We start from the raw sequence: 10,341 nt of genomic DNA, 5'->3' as shown, positions 1-10,341 counted from the left end.
AATTACAGTTGCTGCTGTTTTAAAAAGCTTTATTTTGTTAATACAGCAGGACGGATATTCCTAGCTACACTGGTTGCTAAGCAGCACTTCTGCATACAACATCTCTACAATATAGTTACTATTGTTGAAGATATTCTTGTTTATGAAAAAGAAATTAAATATTTTCACACATATTTCTACTGAATTCAAGATTCTCAGTCCTAGGATATATTTAACAAAAGAACATGTCACAGAAGAAAGAAAATTTTGGAAAACAATTTGGAAAGCAAAGAATTTTGAAGGAAATCAATTTAAACAAACTAAGAAGAGGAAGTAGTTGTTAAAATGTAATACTGTAGGTAAAACTACATGCCTTACTGCACATATAATCTAGGGCAGAGTTCCCAAACATTTCCAGCTTTGCAGACTGGTGGAGGGGAAGGAATGGTTCCGCACAAACGTCATGCATGGGCATCTGCCACTCACGTAAATACAGTGTGTGCACATGAGCTTGCTCGCTGCTGGCACAAGTGAGGATGCGCATGTGCACTTGCCGGCCATTTCTACAGCCCAGTTGGAATCCCCTCATGGCCCACAGGTTGGGGACCACTGGTCTAGGATGTAACATTATTAGGGTATTCAGTAATTATTGTTGATTTACTTTTATATTAGCAATCCAATGTTCATTAACTCAGGAGGATAAGTGTTTTCAGGCTGAATCAACATAGATATTTAAAGAAAACAAACATGAAGGTGTTATTTTGCATTAAGATCTTTCCCTGCATTGCTTGTCCTCTTTCCCCTTCATTTAAAAAATGAATGGGATGATGTCATCTGGAAATGCTGGAGTTATTTTTCTATCAGCATTCAATCAGAATAATTATTGTATTAATTAAGGTCTTGGCTTGTGCAGCAAAATCACAAATACCAAAAACAGTATCCAGTGGTTCTCAACTATCACAACTTTAAAATGTGTGGACTTCTCCAATCAGCTGAACACTAGACAGTGGCCACTATTGTGTAGTTACAAGCCCCGCTTTCCATTTTTATATATCTTTTTACTTTTCAATTTGCCAGTGAGCTCTGAGAGTTTAAGTTCAAGTTTGAGAAAGACTGCATTAACCTATGTTGACACAACTTGCCAACTGCCTAAACAAAATAAATACAAATAAAAGGAATTCCACCCCTCAATTTACAAAACTTTGAATGTTACATATTTTAAATAGTACATACTAACACTTCCTTTTAATGTTTACAATTTAAAATATTTTTATTGTACTTTGATTATACAGTATAACTTCACTACCTTGGATGTACATATGTGCGTAAAAGCTTTTTGTCTACCCCAGCATGTAATGTGGCTCATGTAAAAGCTAATGCAGCTTTAAAAGTTTACTGACTGCTCTAGGCACTATGACCTATTTCAGCTGCTTAACAACAAATGACTGCATCAGAGATTTGTGCTTCACATTTTTACTTTTTACTTTTTTGCAAGAGGCAAAACAATCTGTTAAATCCTGACCTTGCCATTCATTTTAACTTTAAATGCATCAGATTGATGCCAAAGGAAGAAAGCCAGAATATGGGACATTGTTATCAACTCTCAAATTTATGTGTCATTTTGGAATTGCCAAAGATCAGAATTCCCAGATGTTTACAACTCCTGGTATGTCCCCCCCCCCAATAGCTTGAATTAAGAAGTCTTTACTTAAGTCATGCTGTTTAGGACAATCACAAGGGTAAACTAATAGCAATAATTCAATACAAATCAGACTGTACAGTGCCTGTGGGGAAGGGGTTCAAAAAAGGCAAGATGACAGTCACAGCAGAAAGATCAAAGTTCTGCTTCCTTTGCTTTCCTGTGAAAAGGGGATATGGCTTCAATCATGCTGCCCTGACCGCTACCTGGCTATTTTTGCACTCCTATGAGAATAACATGGTTTTCACCTGTCTTATATTTTAAGGAATGATCCTTATTTAGCAATGCAGGTAGTTCTTGTGTAGTGACCATAACTGAGACCAGGAATTTGGTAATTAAGTGAATTAAATGAATGAAAAATCATGTAACCATGACTGATTATGATTTATTTATGATTTAATAGTTTATCCCACCATTATTTTATATGTAATTCAAATCAGTGAATATACATAATGTTCCTTCCGCCACCTATTTTCCTCACAGCAACAACCCTGTGAGGTGAGGGCTGAGAAAGTGACTGAAATCACCCAGCCATCTTTTATGCATAAACTGGAACTAGAACTCACAATCTCCTAGTTTATAGGCTAGGACCTTAACAAAGTAGAAGACTATGACCCCAAACACGAGGTAGGTCAAAATGGCAGGGAAGCTTTCCAAAATTTGACTCACAAAGAAGCAGAGTAAGAGGACAAATCTTATAGCCCTTTTTCCTGACTTCCCACCTTTTGGAATGCTCACCTCTGTGCTGGGACAATTAGCAAGAATGGAATTAGCGTTTGTATTTATATTCCTTGGAGCAGATGAGATTACAAGAGAGTAAACAGTTACTCAATGGGGAATATACACCAAAGGCAAGGTGCTGGCTGTTTACTTAGCAGCTGGCAGCTCTAAGCCCTCAGCTACTTAGGAGGCAAACAAAAGCCTTTAACGTGAAACTGATTAGGGTTCAGTCAATTGCAAGCATCAGCTTGTCAGTCAGCAGAGTATTCTGATGAAAGTTAGCCCAGAGAAGGAAATATTAAAAAGGGCAGAAAAATATATTTTTCCTCAAAAGGACTTTTTAAAACCAAACCTGGCCCCAAATCTATCTCTCTGCCCCAAGCAAGAGCTAGGCCCATACAAATGCAAATGTAAAACCATCAGAAAGTTGGAGCCAGAGCAATGAAGAAGACAAAAGAGAAGATCTGCATACCCCACCCAAACTCTAGGAATCAGCCCCATCACCTGGGAAGCAGGATATGATAATAGAATTAAACCACGGATATCAAGGCCTAGACAAACACTCAGAAACAGCCTCAAGGTTCATGCCACAGGAACAGGAAACTATTCCAAACAAAGGGCTAGGGGGGGTATAAAACCTACTGCCCATGTGCTCAATCTCTCCTTCTCGCTCTCCTTCTCTCTCCTCTGTACTTTCCTGAAGACCATCTTTCTGCAATAAACTGTAACCTTCTTCCCAAAGCAGTCACCATGTTTGCTTATTTATTCCCGGCTTGGATGAACCAGGATGAAGACCTTACTTCTAACAATTCCAATCAACTAATTAAGGTCACAGAACTCAACTTGTTAACTTGCGGTTAGCTCTTTTTTTAGGCAGTGCTGCGCTGGGAAAAGCAGTTCAGAAATAGCTTGTTTAAGCAATCTCTCCACTGGGGATGGGGGAGGAAAAAATGGGTCAGGCACAGGACAACTTGTGCGAACTGTAAATGCAAACATGTCACTGAGAGATACACTGAAGGGCATAAATGTGGGCATTGATTGCAAAGTTACTTTTTCATCAGCATCATAACTGCAAATGGTTACTGTCTGAGGCAGTCACTAAATAGGACTACCTGTACAATGTATATAATTCATGTATAATTCATCTGTCAATAAATAACAAAGCTTTTTTCTTTTATTAGTGCTTGGCCTTCAGGAAATGTGTCAAAACTGTAGGAAGAAGCTTTAACATATTACCTATTTATTTTTTTCCAGAGGTTATTGCTGTCCACCATTGCTGTTTTAATGAGGTACCATGACAAGGTTATTTATCTGTTTATTTTATTTATTAAATGTATATGCAGTCTATCTCACTATTGGTGTTCATTATACATAAGAAATACCTCTAAAATGTAAAAAATAATAATTGCCATGTTAAATCCTCTTCATTGCAAAGGTATTTAGTTATGACTTAATTGGAATCCTCCTGTGGCAAAACCAACTTAAGGTGGGCCCCAACTCTCCTGGCCTTTCAGAAAGGTGTAAAAACATGGCTCTGTGACTTTGCTTGGGGCTCACAGAGGAGCACACAGCTGCGAGGCTGGCTGGCACTCGGAAAGCCCTCCTCCACCTCCCAATTAACTTTAATATTTTTTAATCCAACCGTGCCTTTTTAAATTGTGAATTTCCCAGACTTTTTATGTTTTAATATTTTTTACTTGTACCCTGCCCAGAGTCCCTCTGTGGGGGGAGATAAGCACTTTTTTTTTAAAGGATAAATATTGTAGAGGGAATTTAAATATATTACCTTATTAAATGTGATGTGATGTCTTAGTATTTTCTAAAAAAAAACCTTCCTAATGTTAGAAGTAAAGTCTTCCTCCTGGTTCATCCAAGCCGGGAATAAATAAGCAAACATGGTGACTGCTTTGGGAAGAAGGTTACAGTTTATTGCAGAAAGATGGTTCTTCAGGAAAGTGCAGAGGAGAGAAGGGGGGCCTTGGCTTGTGACGTTGGTTCCAGGTGTTCCTCTCCGGTTCCTCCCTGCAGTATCTCATAAGATGCCCTTCCCTACCACAACGGAAACAATGCCGGCAAAAGGGTTGTCTCTCAGTCTCGCACCGCTGGCACATTGCTTCCCTTGAGATAGGTTTATGATATCTGCTCCCACTTTCCCTATTTATCATGGCAAAAGCTTGCAAATCCTCCCTCCTTTCCGTTCTGCGTCTTTTCTCTTTCTCCCTTTCTCGTTCCACTTCCTTCCTTTCTCTCTCTTCTTCTGCTCGCCTTTCCCTCTGGTCAAATACAAAGTTTGCAATCCTGCGCAACTCTGAGATATTTAAGGTGGACCAGTTGGAGACTATCTTGTGGAAGTGCCCCCGGATATCGCCTGCAGATTGGTTAACGAAAGCGGCTGCAAGAATGTTCTTATCCTTTGAGCAGCCTATGTCTAAGTGTGCATATGCGGTTCCGGCCTCTAAGAGGCGGACCCAGAAGGCATCAGGGGTCTCTTTGTCCCTCTGTGTGGTCTTTTGGAACTCAGCCCAATTGAGAGGCTTTTTTCCTATTTCCTGTAGGGCTTTTGCCCTAGTATAATCATCCCAGTGGTTCTGATTATTATAATCCCAATCTGGGTGGTCGAGGGGCCAGGCTATCCTGGCAGGGGCTATTTGCCCAGGCGTGGGTATTACGGGACACCGGGCTATTTCTTCTGTTTTTTCAAAAAGTTTTATCAATTTGTCTTTGGTCAGAAACATGTGTAGCAACTGGGTCATGTCTGCCCAAGACAGATTGTGAGTGTCTACAATAGACTTTATGGTTTCTATAACGGTCTGAGGGTCCGCTCGGAAGGTGGGAGTATCTTTCTTCCAAATGACCAAATCAGACGGAGAGAAAGGGGTGTGGGTTAAAATGTGTTCAGTCTGGCCCCTCTGTCGCCCGGGTACGGGCCTGTTTAACAGGGGGGCCATGAAGGTCGGTTCAGGGTTATCTAAGGGAGGCTGGGGGTCCAAGTTGACTTGGGTCGGGTTCCTCTGTCTGGACAGTTCGGCCCAGCAATACCAGTAGGGTAGTTGGGTTGGCTCTATCCTTGACCTAAGTGCTTTTAGTGTTCTGATTTCTAGGGTGCCACCTTCGGGCCAAATTTGTCTCCCGCGGTCATCTTTAAGCAAAGCCCATTTCCTACATAATTCCTCTAATCGCTTCTTCTTCATTCCAGCCTGGACAGGAAGCTGATTCCTGTCCCAGGCTTCGAGCAAGCTCTCAACTGGGAAACCCACTTCAGCCCTTGAATTGGAACTCCCCATCCTTTTATAACGGGGTTTTAAACCCACTTCAGCCCTTGAATTGGAACTCCCCATTCTTTTATAACGGGGTTTTCCTTTCAATGTTAAAGGGCACTAACAGTCGAAGTCTCCTTGCGAGACTTCTTTCCCAATACAGTCGAAGTCTCCTTGCGAGACTTCTTTCCCCCAATACAGTCGAAGTCTCCTTGCGAGACTTCTTTCCCAATACAGTCGAAGTCTCCTTGAGAGACTTCTTTCCCCCAATACAGTCGAAGTCTCCTTGCGAGACTTCTTTCCCAATACAGATTCTCGGAGGTGAACGGCCACCTCCGCTCGGGGCTACTGCTTTAATATTTACTGGCAGAAGGGGTCCTGGCTTGCCCAGAATAGGGTTCTCTTTCTCTGCCCGCTCGGTCCTCCTCTCTCACCAGAAGGTCTCATGTTCCGATGCCCCCCCTTGCTTTCCCGAATTCCGCCGGTCACGGCTCCACTGGAGCTAGCAGCAGGTCGGGGTGCAGCTAGAGGGCACACGGAGGGAGCGAGCTCCAGCTGATTCTAAGAGGAGGATGCCTCACACACACACTCATGCATTCTTCCTTTCGTTCCCCCAGACCCTTTAACCTAATAGATTTAAATTTGGTGGCACTTACCCTCTTTCCTGGTAGCTGTTCGAGCGTAAGACTCAAAAACTCCCTTTACTACCCGATGCCGACCGGGCAAGGTCCGGGGAGGCTTTCCCGCGGATCAAAGTGTCCGCTGCCGGCTGGGTGATGGCTCTTCCGGGCCCGGTCCGGTCGCTGGGTGAGCTGGAAGTCCCTTCGTGTCACCAGATTGTTGGGAGGAACTCCCCCATTCGGTCCTTCCAGCCGGGATTCCCCTTGACGGCGCGGCGCAGAAGAAATAGATCGTGAAGCCAGCTACCAGAAAGAGGTTTAATTTCGAGGATCAGCGTTGAGTGACAATTCAGCTCGAGTCCCCGGCTAGCTAGACAGAATGATCTTTTAAACAGAGGTTTTATACCTTTTTGTGGTTTCCAAATTTGTCATTTTTGATTGGTGAGTTTGAATCTGCCTTTTCTGATTTGTTGGTCAGTGACTATTGTTGGTTAAATTTCCTTGCTAATCCTGCCTGAAAGGTGTTAATTACTTTATTGTTGTGTCCTGATTGTTGCTAACTGGTTCCTCATTGTGTGTGTCAAGTGTTTGCCATTTAGCCTCAGGCTGCTGTTGACCCAGTTTAGTTGGGGTGTTCCTAGGTTATTTCTTAGTTGGGCTGGGGAGGGGGTGTCCAACTCTCATCACTAAGCAGGGGGTATTGTATTTTAAACAATTTTAAAATACAAAGCAGAGGAAGCAGTTACTCTCTCTCTCAGTCCAACCCACCTCACAGGGTTATTGTTGTGGGGAACATAGGAAGAGAAAGGTATATTAGATATATTCACCACCTTGGATTATTTGTAAAAATAATAAAGATGGGATGCAAATAAATAAATAAATTTGTCAGTCTCAGTTGTGTTTTCAAGGGTTTCAGAAAAGGGATGAACTGGGATTGGAATGTGTGGCTTTTAAATCTCGGGCCAATTTGTATATATACCATGATTTTTCCCCTTGAACAATTCTCCAAAAGCTGATATTCATTTTCCATAAGAATAAAAACCTTTCCAAATGAACTTTTTTGTCATATGTGACAGAAACGGGTATATACAAACCATGACCTTTCTTGTTGAACAATTCTTCCTTCCAAATGCTGGTATTCTATTTTCATAAAAACAAAAACCTTTCCAAATGAACCTTTTTGTCATATATGAAAGAAATGTGTATGTTTCTGAGGAAATATAATGTGCCACTGCTCACTGCTAAAACCTGTGTCTGCATAATTATGTTTTTACAACTATGGAGGTGTTTCTCCACTGATTTCTTTGTGCTTCAGATTCTAATACTTTGGGATAAAGAAGGGACACTTCAGAGACAAGTTATGCAGTCACATTCCTTTTGAATGAAATGTGCTGCGTGAGAACCTGTCAAGATGACTGAATATTTTATAGCCAATAAATATTTTTACATTTTGGCTTATTGCAAGTACTGACCTGGTTTTTGTATATTCTGTACATCTTTCTTATCTAAGGATATTTCAATTTTGTTTATTCCTGTTGTCATTATTATCTTCTGTTTGGATATTAACTGGCATAAACATGCACTAGGAATTTAAATATGGCTACTTGCTGAGGATACTTTCTGCAGTGAGTAGTTTTCTCTAGCCACGAAGGCTTCCTCCTTGTATAATTTAAAGCCTTGATCTTCTAAAGTTTTAAATCATGCAGAGAGGCTATATTGCTTCAAAAGGCTCCCTCTGAAGAAGTTATCTGTCATTTGCAGGAAGAAAAGGCTTCTGGTAGCTTCAGTTCAATACAGTAAGGAATTTTCCATGATGTAAATAACAAGTGCAGAGGATGCAAGCCAATTTTTAGGGACCAGAATATTTAAATGTGGAGAAGAAAGTTTTATGGCCCCTGGTGTTTATCTGACTCCAATTTTCAATAGCATATCCATACTGGCCATTTATGAAACAAATAAAGAACTTAACTCACCCCCCCATCACTTAAACCATGTATTGGCCCTTGGCTATGCAATGCTTCAGATTCAATTTGGAAGATGTATTTTGAAAAGTATAAAAGCATGAAGGCAGCATTGTCTGTGGCTCATTAAAGCTGATGCATCCATTTCCAGAATCACATGGCTTCTCAGACTTAGCCCTTTGATGCACTGATTAGGGAGAAGGGCTTTAAGACACACATGTTGTAACAGAGATTTAAAACAATAGGGCTTTTGTCAGATTTTGAATTTTTAGTATTTCTCATAAAATCGGGGCTATTTTTGTTATAGAACGCCCAAAACGGAGTTCCAGTACCTTTTTTGGATGGAATCTTGTAGGCTAGGCAAGGCGGGTTATATGACATGTATGAGTTCCGGTACTTTTTTTTTTTTTTAACAAAAATAGCACTGCATAAAATGATCACTTACAAGTAGATATTTTGTCTGTTGATACCCTATCTGTACAAAATGATTTCCATGGCTAGTAAAAAAAAACAGTCATTTACAAGGCGGCTGATGGAGCGATTCTACAGGCTCTTACTTTTGACTTTTTGGGGAGTAGAGTTGCATAGAATATCCACCATTTTAAAAAACAACATCATAGAATACCCTTCAATTTCAATTTTAATCTATTTTGTATTTATTTATTTTACTGATGTCCTACTTTTTATTATTTTTACGAATCAAGACAGAAAACATACCCTTCCTGCTCCTATTTTCCCCACAAAACAACCCTATGAGATGGGTTGGGCTGAGAGAGTCTGATTGGCCCAGTCACCCAGCTAGCTTTTATGGCTAAGATAGGACTAGAACTCAAGGTCTCAGGTTTTCTAGCCTAGGGCCTTAACCATTAGACCAAACTGGCTAATTTAATTTAATTTAAATTGTTTTCCTCCCCTCCCCTCAGTTAATGAACAACTACAGAATAGGGTATCTGGAATAGGATGTCATAATATTGCATCTAAAGATGAAATGTCCTCTGTCAGTCCTTCTGTTCACAACAGTGGGTCTTATAATTTGTGATTGAAAGGTTGGATTCTGAAACAAAGCCACAGTAATGAGGTTTTGTTTGGAGCAGGACTTCAAGGGAATGATATATAATGTGACAAATAATCTGTGAATTTCTGACCTCTTACCACATAGTCCTTCCAATGAGTCACTGCTGGCAAATCAACTAAATGGGGGTGCATAGAAAAGGACATGATTTAGTGATGTGAATGACAGTGGATATTTCTATTCTGGTGAACACATTCTGTTTCTGTCTCTCTCTTTCTCTCTTAACCACCCTCCACGCCTTTGCCTTTGCCAGTGCCTTTTACAAGTGGCTGATTTCAGCAGACTTTTCCTTCTGCTGTGGGTTATTGATATGTTCATATTACGCAGTGTCAACATTAGCCCAAGGTCATCTCAAGGCAGAAACATGGAGACAACACTTAATCTGTCAGGTTTCACCAACTATGCTTCTCTAAATAAAGTATGCAGGTCCCATTTGTATAGATGATTTTTCATTGAGTTATTTTGTACATTCTCCTTATGGGGAGGGGCAGCTGTGAGGATTTATTGTTTTAAACTTGCTGTATCTATTCTGACCTCATGAGAATATAAATCTGACTTCACTATTCAGACAGTATTATCTTTCCATGATACTGTCTTATGGTCCAAATATTTTTTTTGTTTATAACAAGTTCAGTCTCAATGCTTTCAACATATAGAAAATGCAGATGCAGGTCTGTCACATGGAACAAAAATCAGATAATATGATGAAATGATTGTTTTACACACACACACACAAACACACACACACACACACACACAGAGAGAGAGAGACAGAGAGAGAGGGAGAGGGAGAGGGAGAGTATGAAAAGGTTTAAAAATAAAGTTTGTAGCTAAACTGGCACAGACAGTTGCTGCTCCTGATGATTACATCTGTTTAATGGAGGAAGGTCAGGACGTCTTCTACAAGTGGAATACTGGGATCTCCTAAAATCAGGTAGCTTGAAGACCTGACTAATCACTAGAGAATGAAGACTTAAGAGCAGACCTGCACATTTTACACCCCCTTCCCAACCATATCCAGCCCTTTGGCTCT

This window comes from Crotalus tigris, unplaced genomic scaffold (genome assembly GCF_016545835.1).
Source record: "Crotalus tigris isolate CLP2741 ecotype Arizona unplaced genomic scaffold, ASM1654583v1 scf7180000017710.2780689, whole genome shotgun sequence".
NCBI lineage: Eukaryota > Metazoa > Chordata > Lepidosauria > Squamata > Viperidae > Crotalus > Crotalus tigris.
Note: the sequence above shows the minus strand (reverse complement) of the source record.